The following is a 13,778-nucleotide window of genomic DNA, read 5'->3' on the forward strand; positions in this document are numbered from 1 at the left end:
TTAAAAGTCTTCTTCTGTTGACTGTTAAAAGAAAAACAGAAAATTTTCGAATGTGGTACTTATTTGAAATTCATATTTGACAAATTAATCGTATCTAGAATTCCTAAAGGACACTCAAAATTCAAAATAAGGAATAAATATTTGAAATATGAAAGATTTTGGCACACACTTTATGAAAGAATGCATATGAATTAGATATAACATAAATACAGTCAGTATTATAAATCACTCAGGAAATGAAAATTAAACCTGAAATATGATACCACTATATTCTTATTAGAATTGTATAAGAGAAAAAAAATAAAAAACAGAAAACACTAAATGCTGGTGAGAATGTGGAATAGTAGGCATATTCATACATTGCTGTTGTGAAGGAAAAATTTTATAGTCATCCTGGAAAAGAGTTTGGCAATTTGTAAAATATTTACACATATAACTGTCATGCAACACAGTTATAGTACCCTTTATCATTTAAGAGAAATAAAATCTTAAGTTGACACAAAAATGCATAGAATATGTATGCATATCTACTACAATATCTCAATACTGGAAATGATCAAAATACCATTCTGTAAGTAAGCAACAAGCTTTGGGTAATTTTTACTATAGAATACTACTTAGCAATGAAAATAAATGAACTATGAATACATGCGACATTGTTATTGAATATTAAAGACATAATAGAACATTTTACTTCATTAATAGCATGTTCAAATGTAACCTAGTTTTTTTCCTTGCCTGTAAATTTTTTGAGGCTGACTAGATGATCACTGATTTTCTTTCCTGTACTTATGTTTTAGTCAGCTTTTTTCACTGCTGTGATTAAAAGACCTAACAAGAAAAATTGTAGAGGAGGAAAAGTTTATTTGGGGCTCACAGTTTCAAATGTCTCAATCCATAGATAGCAGGATCCATTCCTCAGGGCTAAAGATAAGGTATAAATCATGTGGAATAGTGTGGTGGAGGGAAGCATCTCACATCATAAGTAAGGAGAGAGAGAGAGAGAGAGAGAGAGAGAGAGAGAGAGAGAGAGAGAGAGAACCACTTGCCAGATACAAAATATATACACCAAAGGCATGATCTAATGCCCACCTCTTCCAGATATGCCCTTCCTGTCTTCAGTTACCTCTCAGTCAATCCCTATTAAAATATTAAGTCACTTATCAGGTGAAGATTCTCATAAACCAATCGTTTCTCCTATAAGCCTTCTTGTATTCATTGTCTCACACATGAGATTTTGGGAGACACTTCACATCCAAGCCATAACAATTTATAAGCCTGTATTTGCCAATGATAATATATACCATATACGCCTCATTTTCCAAATCAGATTATCAATAAAAATGTTTTAGAATTAAATTGAATTTATAAATTTTTAAAAATATAAATGGACTTCGCTTTCTGGACGCCGAGCCGTCATGAACTTACCATGCTGCATGGAAGTCAGAGCCCCGCTTCTCGCATAGTGCCCCCAGCCAGCCGGGCCCCTCAGATGAGAGCAGCGCCCAGGCCAACACCAGCAGCTCAGCCACCAGCTGGAGCCCCACCGTCTGCCATCGGGTCCCCTGCTGCAGCACTCCGGCAGCCAAGTCTCATGGCCCAGATGGCAACCACTGCAGCTGGTGTGGCAGTGGGCTCCGCTGTGGGGCACACACTGGGATATGCCATCACTGGGGGCTTCAGTGAAGGAAGTACTGCCGAATCCGCAAAGCCTGATATCAGTTACCAGGATCCTCAGGGAACCCAGCCAGCACAGCAGTAGCAGCTTAGTGACCCTTGCTTTTATGAGATAAAACAAGAAATAAACAGGTTCTTCAAAGGGATTGTTCGCTAGCCATCTAGAAATTGCAATAGAGGGGATTACTGTAAGTAAAAATAAATTCAGGATACTATCAAAGGTATCAAGCTGGCCAATTGTAATGAATAGCCAACATAAAGAGAGATTTAGAGGTAGAACTGCCATGCATTAGGTGAGGTGTCAATCAGAATTCTTAATTTTTTAGTCAAAATAGACAAAATGCAATTAAAATGAAAACAAAATGGTAAGTACAAGGCAAGGGCCAAGTACTGGTGGAAATATTTAACATAATGTTGCAGAAAGGTATATCAAGCAAGCAGTTGAAAATCAAGTATTGTACTCAGGAGAAATATTAGGACTGGAGAAAGACTTGGAAGTCAAGTCCATAAAAGCAGTACCACTAGATAAGAGGTTCCATGGATAAGGACAATGGACTGAAAGGTGAAGAAACACTGATAAATACTTTTAGGAAGCAGAAAAATCAGAGAAACAGAAGTATAATAATTAGGAAAATCAGTGAATTCTGTGTACATAAAAATCAAGAAAAAATGAATGGGTTGTTGAGAAGTATTGCCAATGTCCAAACTCTAAACTGAGTTGGAAGACTGAGGTGAGATTTGCAAGAGAGAAAATAGTTAATATAAAAATATCCTTGATGATGCCATAAGAGGTACCACAATCAGAAAGGAAATAAGACTGTTTCTGTTTGCAAATATTATGAACTTAGATATAGAAAATTCTAAAATCTTGTGCTGGGGTTGTGGCTCAGCAGTAGAGCACTAACATAGCACATGTGAAGCCCTGGGTTCAATCCTCACCATCTCATGAAAATAAATAAATAAAATAAAATATTGTGTACAACTAGAAATAAAAGAGAAATATTAAAAAGAAAATTCTATAAACTTCACAAAAATTGGCTAGAACTAATAAATTCACCAAAGTTGCAGGATACAAGGCATGCATAAAATCAGTTATGCTTCTATCAATAAGCATGAATGATCTGAATAGGAAAGTAAGAAAAAAATCCCATGCTATTTAAAATAGCATCAAAATGATAAGATGCCTAGGAATAAATTTAATGAAATAGATGAAAAATCTGTGCATTGAAAATTATAAGATATTTATCAACAAAATTGAAGAAGACAGAAATAAGTAGAAATATATTCCATGTTCATAGATTGGTATAATCTATACTTAAATTGGTATAATCTATACTGTAAAAATGTTCATACTACCCAAATTAATTGGCAACATTTCTTGAAGAAATACAAAAAATAATTCCAAAATTTATATGTAATCAGAAATGACCTTCAATTAAAATAAGCTTGAGCTGAGTATGGTGGCACTTGCCTATAATACCAGTGGCTTAGAAGCTGAGGAAGAAAGATTGAAAGTTCAAAACCTGCCTCCGCTCAATGGTGAAGTGCCCCTGGGTTCAATACCCAGTAACAAAATAAATAAAGAAACAAATAAATACCAAAAAAAATGTTTGAAGAAGAAGAAGAAGAAGAAGAAGAAGAAGAAGAAGAAGAAGAAGAAGAAGAAGAAGAACAACAACAACAACAACAACAACTGGAAAAGCAGAAATGCATCACACTAACCAATTCAAAATGTAATAAAAATCCATGGTAATTAAAGCAGGATGGTAGTAGCAAAAGGACAAATCTATAGATAATGGGATTGAATGAAGATCCAAGAAATAGGTCCACACAAGAGTAGTCAACTGATAATTGAAAAAAGTGAAACAAATCCACAATATTGAAATGATTGTCTCTTCAATGAACATTTTTGATAAAACTGAATATACACATGTGAAAGAAAGGGTACACTTGACCCCATTGTCTTACTAGATACAAAAATCAACTCAAAATTAACTAAAGATTTAAGCCTAAGATCTAAAACTGAAACTCCTGGGAGATATCATAGAGGAAAATGTAGGTGTTGATCTTGGCAATAGTTTCCTATATGTGATATCAAAAGCACGGCTAATAAAAGCAAGAATAGACAAGTGGGATGACATCAAATTTAAAAGCTTCTTGACAGCATAGGAAAAAATGGAGTAAAAAGGCAGTATATAGAATGGAAGAAAATACATACAAACCATACATCTGATAATGGAGTAATTTCAAAAAATACATAAATATTTCCTTCAATTAATTAACAAAAATAGTGAATTGTTTCATTTTATCATGAGCTAAAGAATTGAATAGACATTTCTCCAAAGAAAATATAAAAAAGGCCAACAGATATATGAAAATATACTTATTATCACTTATCACTAGGGAAATGCAAATCAAGTAACATTGCAATATCATCTCATATCTGTTATGATAACCTATATCAAAAAATAAGAATGAAAAGAAAAAGAACAAAGGTAACAAGTATGGAGAATGGTGTGGAAAAATGGAAACTCTTGAACACTGTTAGTGGGAAGGTAAAATGATGAAACTGATATGGAAAAGATTATAAGGCATTCCAGAATAGTTACAACATAGGATGCAGCAATCCCACTTCTGGGTATTAACCCAAAATAATTCATATCAGGATGTCAAAGAGATATTAGCATTCTCATGTTAATTATAGCATTATTCAGTATGGCCAAGGTATAAAATGAGCCAAAATGCCCATTTAAAGAAGAAATGAATACACAAACTGTGTATATACCTACAATGGAATAATTTTCAACCTTAAAAACAAGGAAATTCTGCTGTATGTGGCAACATGGTGAACACTGAGGACATTATACTAAATGAAATAAACCTATTAAAGAAAGAAAAATGCTACATCATTTGGCCTACACACGTTATCCAGAATTGTCAAATTCATAGAAGTGAAAAACAAAATGGTGGTTGGCAGTGAGTGAAGGAGTAACTGGGATTTTCTAATCAGCATTTATATATTTTTAGTTAAACCAGATAAATTCTAGAGATTTGATGTACAATCTCAAGGGTTGTTATCATAATAAAACATACATGAGCATATGTAGAGCATCCTGATTTCCTGAATGGTAAGAGAGATGCTTTGTTTTGTTTAAAAAAAAAACAAAGAAAAGAAAAGAAAAAAGAAAGAATAAATGAAGGGCATCTAGGTTGGTACTACAATTTAGCCACTGTGAATTGAGCTGCTATAAACATTGATATGGCTGCATCACTTTACTATGCGATTTAAAGTCCTTTTGGGTATAGACCAAGGAGTGGGATAGCTGGGTCAAATGGTGGTTCCATTCCCAGTTTTCTAAGGAATATCCATACTACTTTCCAGAGTGGTTACACCAATTTGCAGTCCCACCCACAGTTTATGAAGGTGCTTTCCCCCCCACATTCGTGCCAGCACTTATTGTTGTTTGTATTCCTTATAACTGCCGTTCTGACTGGAGCGAGATGAAATCTTTGAATACTTTGACTTGCGTTCCTCTAATTACTAAAGATGTTGAGCATTTTTTTTCATACATCTGTTGATCAATTCTATATCTTCTTCCAAAATGTCTGTTCAGCTCTTTAGTCTGTTTATTCATTGGGTTATTTTGTTTTTTGGTGTTAAGTTTTTTTGGTTTTTTATATATCCTGGAGATCAGTGCTCTGACATGTGTGTGGCAAAAATTTGCTCCCAAAATGTAGGCTCTCTTTTCACCTCATTGATTTTTTCTTAGGTTGAGAAGAAACTTTCTAGTTTGAATCCATCCCATTCATTGATTCTTTTTTTTTAAGAGAGAGAGAGAGAGAGAGAGAGAGAGAGAGAGGGAGAGAAAGAAAGAGAGAGGGAGAGAGAGAGAGGGAGAGAATTTTTTAATATTTATTTTTTAGTTTTCGGCAGACACAACATCTTTGTTTGTATGTGGGGCTGAGGATGGAACCCGGGCCGCACGCATGCCAGGTGAGTGTGCTACCGCTTGAGCCACATCCCCAGCACCCATTCATTGATTCTTGATTTTATTTCTTGTGCTTTAGGATTCTTGTTAATGAAGTCAGGGCCTAATCCAATGTGATGAAGATTTGAGCCTACTTTTTTCTCTATTAGGTGAAGGGTCTCTGGTCTAATTCCTAGGTTCTTGATCCATTTTGAGTTGAGTTTTGTGTATGGTGAGACAGGGATTTAGTTTCCTTTTGTTGCATATAGATTTCTAGATTTCCCAGTACCATTTGTTGAAGAGGCTATCTTTTCTCCAACGTATGTTTTTGGCACCTTTGTCTAGTATAAGATATCTGTATTTATGGGGTTTGTCTCTGTGGTTTGTATTTTGTACCATGTCTATTTGACTATTTTGGTGCCAATATCATGCCATTTTTGTTACTATAGCTTTGTAATATAATTTAAAATCTGATATTGTAATGCTTCCTGATTCAATCTTCTTGCTAAGGATTGCTTTGGCTATTCCAGGTCTCTTATTTTTCTAAGTGAATTTCATGATTGCTTTTCCTATTTCTATAAGGAATGATGTTGGGATTTTAATTGGAATCACATTGAATCTATATACCACTTTGAGACATATAGCCATTTTGACAATATTAATTATGCCTATCCAAGAGCATGGGAGGTCTTTCCATCTTCTAAGGTTTCTTTAAATTGAAGAATGTCTTCAAAACTACTGAGAACATGAGAAAAGACTTTAAGGATACAACTTGAGGGCTCAGTGGCAGAGCACCAGCCTCGCACAAATGAGGCACTGTGTTTATTCTTCAGCACCACATAAAAATAAATAAACAAATTAAAGGGAAAAAAATACAACTTGAAGAAGCTTTCAGTGAATAAAATAGAAGAATTTGAGGAACAAAGAATGAGATTTACATATATAATTTCATCATATATACTTAAATGGGTACATTCATAAATACAATTTAAGATCTCCATTTTCCCTTATGTAAGTTTTTAGGCCAACAAGTGTTCTCTTTTTAAAAAAAAATTTAATCAATAAAAGAAAGAGATGTTTATCCTGCATTTTCCATAAACACTATATTTCAGTGCAATCAAGTAATTCATGAGAAAATTCTTCATAAGACAGAATCATTTGAAGAAATTAATAGGTCAAATGGAGTAGTTGTTTTTATGGAAATTCTGAAGATCATGAACAAGAGAAATTGGAATGTCAAGAAATATTAGGAGTTAAAACCATTATTGTAGCTAATAATTTTATTCATGCAATGATAAAATTAGAAGATAGATTTAGTATAAACAGTTAACACATGAGTCATTCTGGACTTAACTATAACAAACTTCACAAGCCTAAACCAATTGTGGAGCACTCCTAATAGCCCCCTCTGCTGTACCAGGCATTATGTGTTTATTTGATGGCTTGAGGACAGACCCAGTAAATCCTCAGACTAGAAAAATATGGGATGCTAAAGGTTCATGTATTAATTAGCAGAAAAATATTTTTAGAAATTAGCATTCATTACAGCCATAGACACACTTTCAACTTTCTGTTGTACCTGTATCAAAAAATTGTAGGATACTAGACTATGCATTTCACCTCTTTCTTTGTAATTTTATCTTACCATTGTTTCTCTTTATCTCATGTTTAAAATACACTATTTGGTCATGTTCCATGTTCTGTTATAAGCTGCTTCCTATGGCACAGAAAAGGTCTAAATAAATACACATATTCATTGAAATAACTCCTCATAATTCTAACTGTGTAAGTCCAACAATATCTTTAATTTCAATTATGAAATCCACTTGTTTTTTGGTCATCTGCTCTGTTGACAGGAACCTAAATAAACACATCACTAAATTTAACTTTTTAACTTGTTCTAATAGTAATTTTCCTGCAGAATTACTTATCTGACTTGTAATTTCTTTAAAAATTTTGCCTTGCTATTTTGGTATTTTTTTAGAAAAAATTTTTACTAAGACAGATATATAATATGTATATATCTGTCTCTCCCTGTATATGTATGTATATGTATATATATATATATATATATATATATATATATATATACACATACATATATATATATGAATTCCATACAGTTTAAGAATATGCCCAAAAGAAATTTTAATATATAATGAGATATACTAAATAAATATATAATATATATAATTTATGACTAAATATAATAAGTTTTTATCAGTTCATTAGAGTTATACATAATATTTTTGGGGGGATACATTTTAATATTTTACCATAATTATGCAAGCATGAATATAGTTTGCACCACTTTAGTTCCCAGTAGTATCCCTTTTCCTCCTATCCTCACTCCCCCTATTTCTTTTCCTCTACTCCACTGGTCTTCTTTCTATTTATTTATAGTTTTTAGAAAATTAGTGCATTGTACACATATAATTTATAAATATAGTGAATATTAATATTTATTGAATAAATATTAATATTCATACAATAAATATTAATATAAATATAAATGTATAATAATTTTACATATATATTATATATAAAGGTAAAATTCACTGCGATATATTCATTTATGTACACAGAATAGTTAAGTTTCATTCCATAATTCTTTCCTTTTCCTGTTCCTCCTCCTTCCCCCTCAATTTTGTTCCTTTACTCCACTGATATCTTCTGTTTTTGTGGTATCCACCCCAAAACTTTCCCCCAATTATTTTGGCCTAGCTTCCGTATATGAGAGAAAATATTCATCTCCTGAGTTTCTGAGTCCGTATTATTTCACTTACCATGATGTTTTCCAGTTCTATCCATACCAGCAGATGTAATAATTTCATTCTTCTTTATGGCTGAGTAAAACTTCATTGTGTACACATTTATACCACATTTTCTTTATCAATTCATTTGTTGATAGACATTTAGACTGGTTCCATAACTTTCCTACTGTGTATTGCACTGCAAAACATTAATATGACAGTATCCTCCTATATTATGCTAATTTAATGAGGAGTGGGGTTATTGAGTCATGTGATGGTTTTATTTCTATCTTTTGGAGGAATCTCTATACTCCTTTCCAGAGTAGTTGTACTAATTTTCACTGTCACCAATAATGTATGAGTGTACCGTTTTCTCCATATCCTTGTCAGCTTTTATTATTATTTTTATTCTTAATAATCAGCATTTTAACTGGAGTGAGAGGAAATCTAAATGGAGTTTTAAATTGCATTTCCCAAATTGGTAGAGATATTATTTTTTTTTCATATATTTGTTGGTCATTTGTATATCTTCTTTTGAGAAGTATTTATTTAGTTTTTGTTGTTGTTGTTGTTGTTACTTTTTTTTACCTATTTATTAATATGAGTTACTTGGGATTTTTGTGCTGTTTTTTTGAGTTCTTTATATATTCTGGATATTAAGCCCCTGTTTGAGGTGCAGATGGTATAGAACTACCATTTTAAAAGCTGTCTCTTTGCACTTTATTTTTTCCTTTGCTGTACAGAAGCTTTTAAATTTTTTGGCATCTTACTTATTGTTCTTCTGTTTTGGCAGTTTCTTCTGCTCGATTAGATATTTTGCTTGATATGATTGACCACTGGGATAGAATACTTCGGCAGCCTGCTAACAGATACCACACCTCTTTGGGATTTCAGTGACTTACATAACTTTATTTAAATTTTGAAACTTGATTTTTTCAGAAACATAATAATCTAACAATTGTCAAACTTTCCTAGGTACTCTTACAATTTTTTCCTTTTTTTTTCAATTTTTTCATTTACATTCAGTTAGGTGATTAACAAATCCCTAAATTAGGACTTTGTTAACCACCTAACTGAATGTAATTTAAGATTCAAAGAAAACTGCCCCCCAAAAAATGGTGGGGGAAGCCTCTGTGAGGAACAGTGGAATCCACAGCAGACAACCTGGGACGTGATAGTGTCAGTGTTGTAGCCTGAACCATGGAGGAGGGTGGCCTAGCTGCAGGTGGTGTCAGAAACAGTATTACTAGCAGGAGTGGCGGGGCACAACAAAGGAGCTTGAGTGAATGGCTGGAGTCCTGGTCACCAGTGAGCAGTTACAACTCAGGCTGCAGGAAGATATGGCATTAAAGATAGAAGTTTCAAAACCTTCCCGAACTGTTTTGCTGCAAAAGAACTAAATGACCAGCTTTTAGAACACAAAGGGGCACCTTCCCTCTGGACCAGGAAATAAGGAAGGCTTTTAAGAGAGGACACAGGCTGTATGAGAAGTTGAGGAGCACTGAAAAACACACTCTTACAACCTAGGGAATAGGAAGGGGTCAAGTATGAATGTACCTTCATGGCATCTGAATTCCTGGATTGGCTGGTTCAGGAAGGTGAGACCACCACAAGAAAAGAGGCTGAGCAGCTTTGCCACCTTTGCCACCAGCTAGTGGAGCATGGCATGATACAACATGTGTCCAACAAGCATCTGTTTGTGGACAGCAATCTTCTTTACCAGTTCAGAATGAACTTCAGTCGGAGAAGACTGATGGAGCTGCTCAAAGAAAAGTTCCCCTCCTGCCAGAAGAATCACAACTGTTCCTTCTGCCTGAGGAAGCAGAGCCATGACATTCGGAAATCTACCAGCTTCATGCCACTTAGTCCAACAAGAAGATCAAGATCCTGTCTTCAGTACGGAGGAGCAGCATAAACAGTTGCTGAAGCAGTGACTATTTCAGTAGCAGCCCCACCATCAGCAGCAGCCCTCGTGCTCTGCAACCCCAAGTCTGTGCTTAAGAGATCAGTCACTTCTTTGCATCTCCTGATGCCTTGGGCAGGTTAACCAAGGAAGATGTTCACAACTGTCGGCGATGCAGTTGACTGGGGCTTTGTGGTAGAAGGAAGTAAGTCATGCCATGTCCAGGCAGTGGATCCCAGCAGCCCTACAGCCACAGAAGGAATGAAGATCTGTTCAGTTCATCGTCTTTGTAATGGGCTCAGAGTGCTGCACAGACTGCTGGACCATGGACACTCTGATTCTTATATGCCCAAGGACAATAATAATGGAAGTCATGAAGGAGTAATAGTGCTGAGCAGGTCTGCCTCCAGGCATTCAGCAGCCCGTGAGTGACCAGAGTGATGCAATAACGCAATAATATGACTTCATGCAAATGGATGGCTTTGTATATACAAAAAATTTCTTCGTGAATAAGGATCTTGACTTTCCTACAGTGTTTGAATGTGAGAGAACCAGGTAACACATCATTAAAAAAAAAATCAGTATAGAAAACCTTTTTGAAATAAGAGATTTCCTACAAAATGAAATTGTCTCACTACATTTTCTTTATCTGCTTATCTGTTGAAGATTGGTTCCATAGCTTGGCTATTTTGAATTCAGCTGCTATAACATTAATGTGGCTGCATCACTGATGTGTATGAGTGTCTTAAAATTGTGTTGAGATTTATTTTCTTTTTGTTAAAAATTGTATCATAATACTTTGAATTATTGTATAAAAACAGAGACATATGGCATGAAACAAATGGCACATTTTTAAAAAAATGAAGAAAAAAAAAGATTCAAACCAGTTCAATTTCTGAGAATTAAACAATGAATAACACAAAATTGATTTTCTGTTTATTTTCTTTGTTAGTTTTGGTAAGCAAATGGTAATCTTGAAAACAAGACATTAATAAAGAAAAAACAGCAGGTTTTTTTTGTATTTTTAGAAAGAAACATTTTCCACTTAACTGCATTTTAACTATTTTTTTTAACTTTTTTAGTGACATTGACTCAACTTTCAGAGATTCCTTCAGATCTACAAGTACTTAAAATACCAATAAAACCTCTACAATAATATTGCTTCCTAGTAAAAGACAGCACTTTTAAAAAAACTTCAGCAAATTTGATTTCAAGATTCTTCTTCTTAAGGCAGTTCTCAGATTTTATTCTAAAATTTAGTTGAAGCAGTAAACTTCACAGTTATTCTAAAAAGCTTGTGAGCATAGTCCTGAATCAGTTATAGATTAAAGAAGTTAGTATAAGTGTGACTTCATAATTATAGGCATATTAAAATAAGTGACGATAAAAAAAAATGAGTTCATGGGGGCTGGGGTTGTGTCTCAGTGGGAGAGCGCACGCCTAGCACATGTGAAGCACTGGGTTTGATCCTCAGCACCACATGAAAATAAGTAGATAAAATAAAGGTATTGTGTCTACAAACAAAAAAATTTAAAAAAATATGTTCACTAAAATATTTGAATAAGCCTTGATTATTAAAGTGTTTTTTTTTTTTTTGCTTTTATTTTTCTAACCTCTGACCTTGTAATCAATGTAATAATGCCTACAGAACCGTTATAAGTTAAAAATTATCATTGGTATCCTGGAATATTCTTACTCAATAAATTTATATATAGCTCAACCAAAAGTATATTTACACATGATCTGTGATACAGGATATCCCACAAACCAAGATAACTTAGACTGAAAATCATAAATATTTATCTGTCTTATTTTGCCACATATGATCCAAATAAACTTGGACCAATTCAATGAATGGCTGAGTATGCATGTTAACCTTTATATTGATGAGGCAAATATGCCCTATTCACATATTCTATTCTGTTAGTCTTCATTCCAGTTATCTCTTTATGTTTAACAAACCCCCCAAAAAATTACTGCTTAAAAATTCCATTTTAATATATTCATAATATTGTGCACTGGAAATTTAGGCAATATGGTGGATCTCTGTTTTATAATAATCAGTGCCTTAACTGAGGTTGGCTTATACAGCTTCAGGTTAAACAGCCTAACTGGAACAATATATCTTAGGCTTCAATTTCCATTGTCAGATGATGTGGGGAGCCACTCCTGAGCTATTTAGCATCTTCACTCAAGGAGAGTTTGGTCTGGCATTGCAGGCTATTTTTGTAGACCCTCCCACTTAATGAATTATGCAATGCAATGGCTTCAGTCTTCCCTTGGCTAGGAAGAATTATTTCTTAGCTCCGGAGTTGGGTGTGAACCACGGGGAATTGGCTTAGAACATTCTGTAGAAAGCTTTGAAATCCCCCCATATAAATAAAAACAGGGGTTCTCGCCCTCTCTTTCCAGCATGGAAACTTTTGTAGCCTCCTGCACCTGCTCTTTAAAATAATTTTCTGTGTCTTGTGATTTTTCTCCATATCTCTTAGCCAGCCCATGCCACGCAGGGGAACTGAGCTTCCTTCTCCTGCACAGACTGCGGGTAAGAAGATGATTTTCTAGGTTTTTCTCAATGATGTATTTTCTGGAGGTAGAATGTTCAAGATGTCGTCTTTCCTACATGTCTGCTCCCTGGGCTGGAGTAATAGGATCAACTGAGGCTACACTGGAAAAATCTCTCTCTCTCTCTCTCTTTCTCTCTCTCTCTCTCTCTCTCTCTCTCTCTCTCTCTCTCTATATATATATATATATATATATATATATATATCCCTCTCCTTTTGATATTTTGTGCGGTCAGCTTGGACTGGATTATAGCATAGCAGTCTCTGTAGAGAATCATTGCATGGCAGCTTCCTATCCCCAAAGTAAGAATTGCAAGAGACTCTAGCTTGTATATAAGGTATATGGCTGTTTATATCCTAGTCTTGGGTGTTGTGGAACATAATTTTCACTGAATTTTTTTAGTTAAACCAACCACCAAGTTTAGTTCAGATTCAACAAGATAGGATAGAATAGGTATAAAAAAGAAGAATAACAGCATTATAAAACTGTAATGTACTATATGGAATTAACACATTCTAACGTAGCATTCTAGTAAATGGTGTTATAACTAACTGAATAGCAGATGTGAGGAATATGCTTTTAAATTGCAAATTTTTGTCATTCATTGTAATTATTTACTTTTTCTTTTTTTGTGGTGCTAGGGATTGAAGCCAGGACCTTGTACATGCAAGGCAAGCACTCTACCAACTGAGCTATATCTCCATCCCTCATTCATTGTAATTATTTTAGATAAATATCTAAAGATATTTTGCAAAAATATTTTATATTCCTTGAATTTTTGCTTGGAATGATGAACATGATTTAATGCAACACTGATGATTCTCAGTTATTATTATAAGAGTATTGTTTTATGTGAATTATCATCTTAAACTTAGTTGTTGATTTTGTTTTTCTTCTGTCTTCCCAAGATAA

At 34.1% G+C, this 13,778-nt stretch overlaps 2 pseudogenes; both read left to right on the forward strand.

The window, feature by feature from the left end:
• The first annotated feature begins 1,387 nt into the window (after positions 1-1,387).
• On the forward strand, positions 1,388-1,762 carry LOC143638615 (coiled-coil-helix-coiled-coil-helix domain-containing protein 2 pseudogene; annotated as a pseudogene).
• Positions 1,763-9,598: 7,836 nt separating this feature from the next.
• Positions 9,599-10,686, forward strand: LOC143638616 (DEP domain-containing mTOR-interacting protein pseudogene; annotated as a pseudogene).
• Positions 10,687-13,778: the final 3,092 nt, after the last annotated feature.

The sequence above is a fragment of the Callospermophilus lateralis genome, chromosome X (genome assembly GCF_048772815.1).
Source record: "Callospermophilus lateralis isolate mCalLat2 chromosome X, mCalLat2.hap1, whole genome shotgun sequence".
Taxonomy (NCBI): domain Eukaryota; kingdom Metazoa; phylum Chordata; class Mammalia; order Rodentia; family Sciuridae; genus Callospermophilus; species Callospermophilus lateralis.